At 45.9% G+C, this 12,649-nt stretch overlaps 1 protein-coding gene and 1 long non-coding RNA gene across 33 annotated transcripts in view; one reads left to right on the top strand and one right to left on the bottom strand.

Annotated features, from left to right (window-relative positions):
- DGKI (diacylglycerol kinase iota) overlaps window positions 1–12,649 on the bottom strand; it is a 474,617-nt gene that overhangs the window by 6,702 nt on the left and 455,266 nt on the right. The gene's annotated exons all lie outside the window — the stretch shown is intronic.
- LOC110257584 (uncharacterized) overlaps window positions 1–12,649 on the top strand; it is a 170,833-nt gene that overhangs the window by 30,931 nt on the left and 127,253 nt on the right. The gene's annotated exons all lie outside the window — the stretch shown is intronic.

The following is a 12,649-nucleotide window of genomic DNA, read 5'->3' as shown; positions in this document are numbered from 1 at the left end:
GACATGGCCCCTGCCTCCAAAACCCTTTCAAACAAGCTGAAGAAACATTAATTGGAATAGAATAACATTAATTGGAATAGAATAAATGAAAGTAATTAAGTGGCTACCTAGAAAGGAAAGGGACAATCAGGTGGGCTCTAAGGACTGTTGCTCACTCATTCATTCATTCATTCTCTGGCAGCAGGTTGTTTAGGCTGGAGTCTTGAGTGGTAGGTATGACGTTAAAGCTACAAGAGACCATGTTACTAAGTTGTCCGTTTCTCGGACATAACACAGCAGGTTATGCTCAAGAGTCGGTGTTTTCCAGTCCGATCTCTTTATTTTTAGAAATGGGAAAAATTCTATTTTTCCTAAAATGCCCCTTTCAAGACCTGGAAGAAAAGTTAGGCAGGAGCATCCAATGATTATAGATGCTTTGTTGGGAACTGAAATGTCCTGCATTTGCACAGTCACACTTTCTCCCTTGTTCATGAATTAATTCACCTGCTAATACCGCCTGGACGCCCACCTTTCCCCCTTTGGCACCACTGCTTTCCTCTCAACCTTCCCTGCACTTCCTTAGCTGCTGGGATTGGCTGACACATGCTGTCCACGAAGCTGTCTGTGACTCCACTCCTAATATCCCGTCAAACACCCTGCCCATGTGTTCCGCCGCTTTGCGGACGAACTCTCCTTCCCATCATCGGGAGGGTAATGGAATTCATCACTCAGATTGAGACTCCCCCAGATGAGTCAGGATACGTGATCATCTTCTTGGTCATGACACGTGTCAAGCCATGTTGAAGTCACCTGCTGGCTTGTCACTACAGCTAGACTCTGGAAAACCCCTTGAAGTCGTGGCCTAAGTCTTGTCCACTACTGTGTCCTTCCTCGGCACCGGGCACAGAGCCTGGGGCCAAGGAGGGCCCTAAACGTTTGGTTGACTTAATGAATAAAAGTGGAAATGCCCATCACGGCTCTGTAGTCTTCAGAAGTGTGATCCTGGTGATGCGCTCGCCACGTTGGTGGGTACCATTATCAGTGAAAACTTCCTTACGTCATTACTTATCACGTAATTAGAAGAAAGGGAAGATTCTAACTAGAAAGTCACTGGCCAAGGAGAAGATGCCTTGGATATTCTCCATCCTCCTGGTCCTCCGGGAGCTAAATCATAACTCCGCCTCTTCTCTTTCTCATGGCCTAGTCAACAAGGCCCGGGGAATCTTCTCTTGCCATGTTTGTCCTATCTGTTGCTCCTACTTGTCTTCCTGGACAAAGAAGCTTCCTAAGAAGTCTCTGTTGGGAACATAATTATCATGCAGGACTGTTCTAAGAAAACATAAAAAGAATCCTGTAATATTTACATTTCCAGGTTTCAAATACATTCTGTGTCTCCCCAGGTACTTAAACATAGAGGTTCATACGCTTGCACCTGGAACTCCCCTTTTTCAATTTGTTCTCAAGGTTCTATTTTTAATTTTTTTTTTTTTTTGCATAAGCTAAACTGGTAGCTGCACAATCCCCCAACTCTCCCTGAGGCTCTCTCTGCCCTGGAGCTCGCCCCCTCCACTCTCCCCACACAGACAGGATTTTCCACCCACACACCTAAAGCCTACACACTCTGAGTCCAGTGTGTGACGACCTGCTCTGAAAAGGCCACTTTTGATGGAAGGAAGCAACCTTGTTTCTGAAGTCCCCTAACACTTATCTGGCTCTGCCCTTACACTATGAATTTGCTTTTTGAATGGATGCCCTGTTTCCACAAATTATTCTAAATCTTTTTTCTTTTTTTTTTTTGCTGTATAGGGCCTCACCACAGCTTATGGAAGTTCCCAGGCTACGGGTGGATCCTAGCACCTCTCCTATTTTATAGCTTCAACAAGGATTTCGTTCATTCATTTTTGTTCCCCAGTCCTGTGGTTCTAAGGAAACAGGAATTTCGATCTGCACCCCGCCCCGATACTCCCCTAAGGAAGTGCAAGGCTGGGGAGCTCCTGATATTGCTCAGTGGTAATGAACTAAACTAGCATCTATGAGGATGAGGGTTTGATTCCTGGCCCCGCTCAGTGGGTTAAGGATCCAGCATTGCTGTGAGCTGTGGTGTAGGTCACAGATGTGGTTCGGATCCTGTGTAGCTGTGGTGTAGGCTGGCAGCTGCAGCTCCAGTTCAACCTCTAGCCTGGGAACTTCCACATGCCACGGCTGTGGCCCTTAAAAAGAAAAAAAAAAAAAAAAAAAAAAAATGCAAAGCAGTCCAGTGATGAAAAGCGATGGTTCTGGAGCTGAACCTCTTTGGTTTAAAGTCCCAGCTCTATCTGCCACTTACCAGATCTTGGGCAAGTTCGTTTCCTTTCTCAGTCCCTTTATTGTCATGTATGTAAATTTTTCTCACAGGTGTGTTATGAAGTTTCATAAGTAAATACAAACAATGTGCTTAAAGCCGTAGCTGGAATGAGAGTTGGCTGTGTCGCACTGGGAACTGTGTCTAGTCACTTATGATGGAGCATGTTGTGCAAAAATAGAATGTGTCCATGTATGTGTAGCTGGGTCACCATGCTGTCCAGTAGAAAAAAATTGTATTGGGGAAATAAAAAAAAGAAAAATAAAAAAAAAGGAAATTGACTCTTAGGTTAAATAAATGTCTAAGGTTGGAAAAAAAAACCGTACCTGGGACACTATCTGCAATGCCTCAGGTTGAGAGAGGACTGAGTGTCCCATTCACTGACACGACTCAGCAGGTCAGGCTAAGTCAAGTCAGAGGAACATCAGTGAAGAAGGGGACAAAAAAGGGCCCCTCGGCTCCCACTGACATTTGAAGTGCGTGTTGACTCAGATTCTGCGTCCTGACAACCAAGTGTTCCAGGCTCTCCAATCCCTGATGAGGCCGAGGCAGCCCCCACAAGGTCAGGAGCAAGAAGGCTTCCAGCACCCAGGGTCCTTTCAAAGGGCTCCTGTCGGAGGAGTTCCCGCTATGGTGCAACAGGATCAAAGGCGCCTTGGGAGCACTGGAGGCAGGTTCCATCCCGGCCCGGCACAGTGGGTTAAGGATCCAGTGTTGCCGAAGCTTAGGCTGAAACTGCGGGTGGGATCTGATCCCTGGCCCAGGAAGCCCATATGCTGAAGGGCAGCCAAAAATGAGAAAAATGAAAAGCAAAAAAAAGAGGGCTCCTGTCACCTTCAGCAAATTTTCAAGCCATTCACTCGAAAGGAATTCCATAAACCCTGAGCAGCCCGGCCTCACCAGGGTCTGTCCCCACGATGACGGCCAATGGCACAGATGTTTAGGGAGCAGAGGCTTTATCACCCCTCCTTTGCTCAGCGCCGTCATTGGGTGCTCAGCGCTGCACCCTCTGTGTCCATGGACTCGGGGTCGGTGCCTTCCTGGAGGAGGATGCTGAAGCGGTCTGATCTGTGCTGAGATGGCAGGGGGTTGACAAAAGTGGGGCAAGCAAGAGAAAGAACCATGTTCCTCAAATGTCTGACAAGAATCATGAGGAACGAAGCCAAGCCAGAAGGATTCCAGAGGTGATGATCTAATCTGAGAGGCAGGCAGGCTGCTTATCCTTTCCTGTCTCTCTCTAATCCTCTGCAGCTGACAGAAGTGAGAGACGGAGGTGCGGATACTAAAACAAGATACTTTTGCCTTTAATTACCATCCAAAGAAACTCCAATTAAAGGTTTCAGGAAGAGCTCTGAAATGATGGACGTAATTAATTGACAGCAAGAAGGGGCTGCGGAAGAGGAAAGAGGAGGGGTGGGTGCCAGGCGCCACCAAAGGCAAGGCTGCAGTTTCTCTTCTTATTTGTGTCTTCAGTAATCCCTTGGGAGCTACTTTGCATAGTGTATCACGCTATTTAACAGTGCCCTGTGTGGAGTGGTAGCATTGGTGTAAGATTCAGAGGAAGAGGAATGGCCAGACAAACAAAAACCATCAATAGAGATGTCACACAAATTTTCTCTTGAAAGAAAAAAATGTGTAACAAAAAAATAGCATTTAAGGAGTTCCCGCTGTGGTACAGTGGGTAAAGAACCTGACTGCAGCAGCTCAGGTTGCTGTGAAGGTGCTGGTTCGATCCCCAGCCCGGTGCAGTAAGTTTAAAGGATCCAGCACTGCTGCAGCTATAGTTCAGATTCAATTCCTGGCCTGGGAATTTCCATATGCCGTGGATATGGCCATAAAAATAAAGCAACTATGATTTTTGCGAAAGTTAATTTGAGTCTTACTCCTAAGGGAGAGAATGGGAGAAAGAGAGGAAAAGAAAGATGATGGAATTCCTTCCATATATATCCACAGGGAACATTTGGCTTTGGAGCCTCGTTTGCATTTCATGTATACATATGTTTTGATTGCGGGTAACCTTACATCTCCACTAAGGAATTTGAAGGAATGCCATTAAATTGTCAGCAGAGAACTCACAATTGTTCCCTGAATAGAAAAGTCAATCTTGGTGTTCCCGTTGTGGTGCAGTGGAAACGAATCCAACTAGTATCCATGAGGATGCGGGTTCGATCCCTGGCCTCGCTTAGTGGGTCGGGGATCTGGCGTTGCTGTGAGCTGTGTGCAGGTTGCAGACACGGCTTGGATCTGGCATGGCTGTGTCGTAGGCCAGCAGCTGCAGCTTAGATTTGACCCCTAGCCTGGGAACTTACATATGCCGAAGGTACAGCCCCGAAAAGCAAACAAACCAACAAACAAAATAAAAGTAAATCTTGGCTCTCTGCCCCTCCCAGGGTTTACTAAAATATCTGTGCTCCATCTCACAGCTGACCTGCACCAGAAAAAAACGGTGGAGTCTCTATCGAGGAGGTATAGGTACACATGTCCCCATGAAATTGTCAGAGGCTGATCGCTGCCTTCCAAAGCCCAGTACCAGTTATCACTAGAACCCTGCATGTGATGCTCATTTCAAGCTGCCCTGCTTGGTGGTGGTTTATCCATGTTTTATTTGCCTTGCTGGGTTTCAGGAACAAGGAGGGCAGAAACTGTATCTCATATTACTTCTGAGTTTTGGCCAGTCTCCTAACTTCAGCATGCTCCAGCTTTTACCACCTCTCAAACAGAGATAAGAGAACTTACCTTGCAGGGTGGTTGTAAGAAATGTATGAGCACACAGAAAGCATTTAGAACAATAAAGGTGAGCAGCGATTATTACCATAACATTTTTCCTAAAAAGTGCATAGGACAAAATTCATATTTTTTTTTAGGGCCACACTTGTGACATATGGAGGTTCCCAGGCTAGGGGTCGCATCAGAGTTCCAGCTGCCAGCCTATGCTATAGCCACAGCAACACCAGATCTGAGCCGTGTCTGTGACCTACACTACAGCTCACAGCAACACCAGATCCTTAACCCACTGAGGGAGGCCAGGGATCAAACCCTCGTCCTCATGGATAGTAGTCAGGTTTGTTAACCACTGAGCCACGATGGGAACTCCCAAAATTCATTTTTGAACGGATGAAAGTCATTTAAAAATCCACTTGGATCCTGGCCAATATCATTTTTCCCTCTAAGAGAGATTCATAAATAGAATGTGGATTCAAAAAAAGGCCATGCTCCATAAGAAATGGTCTGAAAAATAAGGGACAGAACAATGATGAGGGGATCCACACACCAGTATTCCCGTGAAGGCCAGGGAATTCGAAAGAAAGCAAAGCATCCCCAGTCTCCTAAGGCGAAAAACTGAACAGCCTAGAAAGCAGTCAGCCCTTCCACATCTCGGGTCCCTGCTCTTCCCCGCCGTAGCCCGGTTGCTGCGACGGCAGTTTTAGCATCAATACCTCGGTGGTGTTATATACGGTGTGTCTTTTGTCACATGGGTCCTTTAATTTGCTTCCCACACTGAGGCATCCAAATCCCCTTTGCTCTTCCTTCCACCTCCCTGCAGCCGCTCTCCCTCTGGACCTCATTTCCCATTAGTCTCCCTGACGCTGCCAGCAGACCATCCCAAATCCTCCTCTGCCCCGGGACAAAAGCTGCACAGATGTGGGGAGAGCTGGCACTGGGAACTCGCACCGCAGCGTCATCCCGTCCCAGCGGGATGGTGCTCGGTTCTCTTGGGGACCAGCGGCAGCAAAAAGGGGGGTGAAGAAAAAAGAAAGACTGAAGGCCCCCAAAAGAGGGAAGACAAAATAAGCCATTGAAATCAGCAAGGAAATGCATGAGTGAGATTTCTATCAGGAAACACGGCAGGGGGCGGGGGGCTGGGAGCTGGGAGCATAAAAACAAAGGAGCAAAATGGGCCCGGTGGTAAAAGCCTAAAACCCCACAAAAGTCTCTCGGAGGAGTAAAGCGAGGGAGGAGGGAGTGGGTGAAAATATGGTTGAAAGGAGTTGAAAAGGAGGGACCCCTGTGGGGGGTGGGATGGGGGGCTCTCAGCTGCAATCCCTCACATCCTCCTCGCTCCACCCTGTCCCTGTGGAATTCTTTCAGCGCTCTCCCTCCTCCGTTCTCCTTTCAACCCTCCGAATGCCCAAATTCCAGTTTTTCATAAAGGAAAGCAGCGTGTCGTGTATTTGAGAGGAGGCGTCCCGAAGAAGACGCAGGGCGAGAAAAATTCACGGCTCCTGTGGCTTTTCAGAAGAAACCACAGGTCCCCTGCCCCCGCCCAGCCCCCCAGCGTGGCTTTAAAAGAGCCCTGAGAAGAGAAGCATGTGGCTGAATGCGGAGTCCGGAGAATGACTAATCTCTCAGGACTCCGGTCCAGGGGGCGTCCTCCTGACCCTGGGCCCCCTGCTCCCCATCAGTAACCAGTGAGGAGGAGGAGAAGCAGAGGGAAGAGGGGGCTCCCAGGAGGAAGGACGCAGGAAGCAAACAAGCCTTGTCGTCCTGAGCTCTGGAGAAAAGGACCCACGGATTTCTTAGAAACGCATCCTTAAAGGTGTCTTCACAGGCAGCTCTTTGAAAAGTTTTTCAGGATTTATGTAATACAAAGCCGCAGGAAAGACTTGAATCAAATTTTTTAATTAAAAAAAAAAAAAGCCCTAAAACTTGAAGAGTTTCACAACAATTGGGATGATTAGGAGGGGTGTCTCGATCTCTGGCACAGCATAACGTTTGTATTCATTTATTTTTTTAATTTTTTTGGTTTTTTTTCAATTTTCTACTGTACAGCATGGTGACTCACACATACATGTGTACATTGTTTTTTCTCACATTTTTAATTTGCATAAATTCAAACTGATCAGACCTACCTATTACAAATCTGATGCTAATTTTTAAAAAAAAAACTGAAATGTACATAATTTACAATGTGTTAATTTCTGCTGACAGCAAAATGACTCAGGTATACAGATAGACTTTTTCATATTCGTTTTCATTCTGGCTCACCGTGGGATATTGAATATAGCTCCCTGTGCTACACAGTAGGACCTTTTTGCTTATCCATCCTATATATAACAGTTTCCCTCTGCTATTCCCAAACCTCCAATCCTTCCCTCCTCCACTCCCTACCCCCTGGGCAACCACAAGTTTGTTCTCTGTATTTGTGAACCTGTTTTTGTTTTGTAGATACGTTGGTTTGGGTTGTATTTTAGATTCCATATAAAAGTGAAATTATATGGTATTTGCCTTTCTCTTTCTGCTATGCTTCACTTAGTACGATGATCTCGAGATCCATCCATATTGCTGCAAATGGCAACATTTCATTCTTTTTTATGGCCAGGTAGTATTCCATTGCGTATACGCCCCACATCTTCTTTATCCCTTCCTCTGTCGATGGACATTTAGGTTGTTTCCTTGTCCTAGCTGTTGTAAGTAGTGCTACTATGAACAGGGGGATGCAGGTATCTTTTCGAATTCCTGTTTTGTCTAGGTATAGGCCCAGGAACGGGATTACTGGATCGTACGGCAACTGGATTTTTAGTTTTTTGAGTAACCTCCACTGTTCTCCATAGTGCTGATGTTAATCTATAAATTCAGTGCCACAGATTGGTGTATTTCCCTGAATCCCAGCTACACAGAAATGTCTTGGAAAAGGTTTTTTTCCAGTCACCTCGAGGGGATTTCAGAGTCATCAGCCTTATTAAATGAGGTGAGACTATTTCGCTGAGCAGAGATCACATTAAGAAGATGATGACAGAGTAGAGGAGGGTCGTGCTCCCCGGGTACAGGTCCCTGCCTTCAAGACCACGTGATTCAAAGGCGGTTTGTAATTTAAAAGAAATGAGTGGTTCTGCAAAGAGAGTTTTCAATTCCAACATGCATGGGTTCCCATAAATCATATCAGCCGCTAAAGATATTAAAACAAACGACAATAACAACAGAAATGGTTGAGCCAGAGTGCTTAGCTCTTAAGGAATGCGGAGGACTAGGCTGATGTTGTCAAAAGATGTTACATTCACATTCCTGAATAACAAGAAACAATGAGAATGCAATTGGTCGTGCCTCTTGGGTTGATTAAATCCTGATTTTCATAAAAATCAACTCCAACTCAGTGTCCGTTATTTCACTGCAGTACTAAGACATTGCAATTGCTATCCATCAAATACACAGTGATCCTTGGACTGTAGATCATAATAAGATTTTATTTTCCAACAGAAGAGACGGATTTTGCTACACGGGGGAATCTACGGGCCAGTTAGACACCCTGGGGAGGCAGACACGGCCCCTGGTGACCACAGGAACTGTTTGTGTGTGACTCAAGTTGAGATGATTACAAGAATCTCAAAGGTTTTCTTGTTAGGATAAATATTAAACCTAATTTTAAAAAGCTAACCCAAGAAATTGGAGAAATAATTCTTCTCCCTATGCCAAGTTCCTAACAAATTCCTTATGTCCTTCAGTTTTGACACAGACCTATATCGCATGATTCACTCCTTGCAAAAGACACGGGAGAAAGAAGAGAAGCCTGTTAATACTGGAATGCAAGCTTTGGTCAAAGCATTGAGAGATTAATGTGCCAGCTGGATTTCATGTCATCCATGGCTGAGGTCACAAACTCGAAGCCCTGTGAGCTTGATTTACAGGACGACGACTTCTTTTTTTTTTTTTCTCTTTGCTTTTTAGGGCTATCAGTAGCAGCACATGGAGGTTCCCAGACTAGGGGGTCTAATCAGAGCTGTAGCTGCTGGCCACAGCCACAGCAACACAGGATCTGAGCCGAATCTGTGCCCGACACCCCAGCTGGGTCCTTAACCCACTGAGCAAGGCCAGGGATTGAACCGTTGTCCTCACGGATGCCAGTCAGATTCATTAACCACTGAGCCATGACGGGAATTCCTACTGGACTTTTTAAAGGCCGTTTTACTCAAGCCAGTAGAAAGAGAAGCAGCCTGGGGAGTGACAACCGCTGATGTTAGAGCAATGTCATCTCGGCCCTCACCATTTAAGCCCTTGGGGAGACCCACTGAAAGGAGGATTTTTGGGTTTTAGTGTAAGTATGTCCCAAATGCTGTATGGGACATACTTATGCAAAAAAAAAAAAAAAAAAAAGAAGAAGAAGAAGAAGAAGAAGTATAGTTGTCATGTATTTTTATGTGCTAAATGTTGCAACCCTAGTTTAGGACCCAGAACCAAAGGAAAGTATAAAAGTGGAGCTCCAGGAAATTCTAAGGGAGTCTGTCGTTCAGGATGTTGAGAACAGAGGGTCATACCAACTGAGAAAGACAGAGAGTGAGGGAGGGGAGTGGGTTAAAGACAGCCATGAATTATTTGCAGCTCTTTCCGTGAAGCCGAAGAGCCTGCGCCCCCACCCGCACCCAAGCTGGGGTTAGCTCTGTGACTTGCTTTAGCTGTCGGAATGCCACAGGGATGAGGCCAACTTCGGCAGCCTGGCCTCAGGGGGTCAGGAAGCTTCCATCCTCACCCCTGAGGACTCCGAGGACCGTCATGCAGTGGTAAAGCCTGAGATGCAAGACCAGGTGTCGAGAAAGGCTCAGGTGTCCCGGCTGCAAGCCCCAAACACACGAGAGTCTGTTTTCAACATGGACTCAGTCAAAAAGGCAGCCCCAAGTGAGATTCGAGATCAGGGACACAGGGACGATCCCAGAGCCAGGGGGGCAATGCTTGTTGTTCATGACAGAATCCCCGCGAGTATCTCATCACCCAAATTGAGGGCCAGGGTCTGGCCTAACTCCAAGGAGATACATGGGTACTGAGCCGTCTGAGGTGTGTGGACAAGCACTCAACCTCACGGGGTAAAGGGCAAACCAGGAAAGAAGAACCGCGAGCGATCAAGATGAACGCCGGCAGGGGTACTTCAACCCAAGCTGAAGGCACACAGAGTAAGAGCACCTGAACTCTGGGCAGTGGAAATTGTGAGATCTTGTCTATTGAGAGAAAAAGAACCATGGCAGCTTTGTGACCTTTTTGAACTGTCTGTGGGGCTGGGTTCTATAATTTGGTTCTGCCTCTCACCAGCTTTTGGAGAAGTCACCTGGGAAGAGAAAACATCTATGATTTGTGTGTACAAGTCTGTGTTGCAGGAGGCAAGCAGAATTTATGCCACCATTGCTTTTTTCAGTCGTGTTCAAAGAGGAATGCTTTGATTGCAGGGGAGTAGGAGAATGAATACGCACACCCCAGACACAGCACCAATGATACATCTAGGCTTTCTGAGGCAGACAGGCTTGGGATTATCTAACTCTGCCTACCAGGGGGAAAGAAATCCTCTAATGACCGCCACCCTACTTCAGCACCCTTTTCTTTTCCTGAACCCATCTTTCTGCCGCAAGGCAGGCCAAGCAAGACCTCAGGCAAACTCTTTATGTCAGAAGATAGTGAAGACAAAGGAAGGTGAATCTAGGAATTTGGGGTTAACAGATACAAACTATTGCCTTTGGGATGGATACGCCATGAGATCCTGCTGTATAGCATTGGGAACTATATATAGTCACTTATGATAATGTGAGAAAAAGAATATATATACGTATGTGTGACTGGGTCACCTTCCCGTACAGGAGAAAATTGACAGAACACTCTAAACCAACTATAACGGAAAAAATAAAAATCATTATAGTTCAAAAAAATTGACCAACAGTCTAAGATGCACCTTACAAGATTCTTGTAAAGATTAAACATAGGATGTGTTCAGTTACAAGCACCTGGCATATAATCTGTGCTTGAGAAATGGCAGCTCTGTTACCTACTTGTGGCTTTACAATAGGACTTAAGCCATCTACATAGGACTGCTTTAAAGTTAGTGATGTGTATGGTTATATTTTAGAACTGCTTAAAAACAGTGACTGTATTGTATTTGTGTGTGTGTGTGCTGGTCTAAAACAGGCAGTTCCCCTGAAGCACTCCACAAATAGTTGATAAATGAATGGAATAACACGCGTTTGCTGGATTGAACAAAAAGAATAATAATAAGGAATGCGAATAAGACAGAGAACACACTTACAGTTACCAAAGGGGAAAGCGCGAGGGAGGGATAAACTGGGAAATGCGTATGAACCGACACACACTACTGTAGATAAAAGAGATAAACAACAAAGACTTGCTATATGGCACAGGGAGCTATATTCAATATCTTGTAAATACCTATAAAGGAAAAGAACCTGAAAAGGAATATAATTGAATCACTTGGCTGTACACCTGAAACTAACACAACATTATAAATCAAATATACTTCAATTTCAAAAAAGGGAATGTGTGGCGTTCCCACTGTGGCTCAGCTGTAAAGAACCTGACTAGTATCATGAGGATGTGGGTTTGATCCCTGGCTTTGCTCAGTGGGTTAAGGATCCAGCATTGCCTTGAGCTGTGGTATAGGTCGCAGACATGGCTTGATCCCGTGTTGCTGTGGTGTAGACTGGCAGCTGCAGCTCCCTCCCATTCAACCCTTAGCCCGGGAACTTCCATATGCCACGGTGTGACCCTAAAAGCGGGGGGGGGGGGAAGGGGGGGGGAATGTGAATGTGTACCTCTATGCTTACTATTTATAGCCGAAGTCTGGCTACAAGAGGGCAGGCCACACAGGCTCAGTGCTGGGGTTCACAGAAACTTCCAAGGTCTCTGAGTACCTGTACCCAGCACAGGTTAGAGACTCCTCTAAAACAGCCAAGCCAGGGGGACTTTTTATCCCCTTTCATTCCTGTTTGGTTTTTTTTTCAGTCCTAGAAACACTATCAACATGGGAAGCGCCAAGTATGGTCAAGATGTGCTATTCCTCTGGTGTGTTTGTGTTTCTAAAGGGCTACAACGGAGGTGGACGCTAAGGTACATGACCTAACACCCAATCGCAAGCCCAGTCAGGAAGCCACCTGGGAAGTGACCGTGGCCTGCACAGAGAACATGAGCGGATCAGCTGTTTTCAAAGAGAATAGAGTGTGACTTGAGTTGAAAAGATGAATGAGGTTCAAACTGTAAAAAAAAGAAAAAAAGAAAAAAAAGGAAAGTAGAAAGATGGGGAAAAAACAGGCTCCTTATTCCTCAGAATGATCAGCTACGACTATGGATGGATTAGGTGCTGGTCCTAACTAGTTAACTTTCCAAAAACATAAAAGCTCTTCCTCAAACAGTAAAGCATATGAGACCAAGGCCACATTGGGTTTTGTCTTTGATTTTTTTTTTTTTTTTGTCTTTTTAGGGCCACGCCTGTGGCATATGGAGGTTCCCAGGCTAGGGGGTCCAATCGGAACTGTAGCCACTGGCCCACGCCACAGCCACAGCAACACCAGATCCAAGCTGCGTCTGCAACCTACACTAAAGCTCTCAGCAACACCAGATTCT

This window comes from Sus scrofa, chromosome 18 (assembly GCF_054392235.1).
Source record: "Sus scrofa isolate SSC_HxYL_T2T_F1_AM1 chromosome 18, Sscrofa_HxYL_maternal_Yorkshire_Landrace_v2.0, whole genome shotgun sequence".
Classification (NCBI taxonomy): domain Eukaryota; kingdom Metazoa; phylum Chordata; class Mammalia; order Artiodactyla; family Suidae; genus Sus; species Sus scrofa.
Note: the sequence above shows the minus strand (reverse complement) of the source record. Positions and strands in the feature narration are given on the sequence as shown.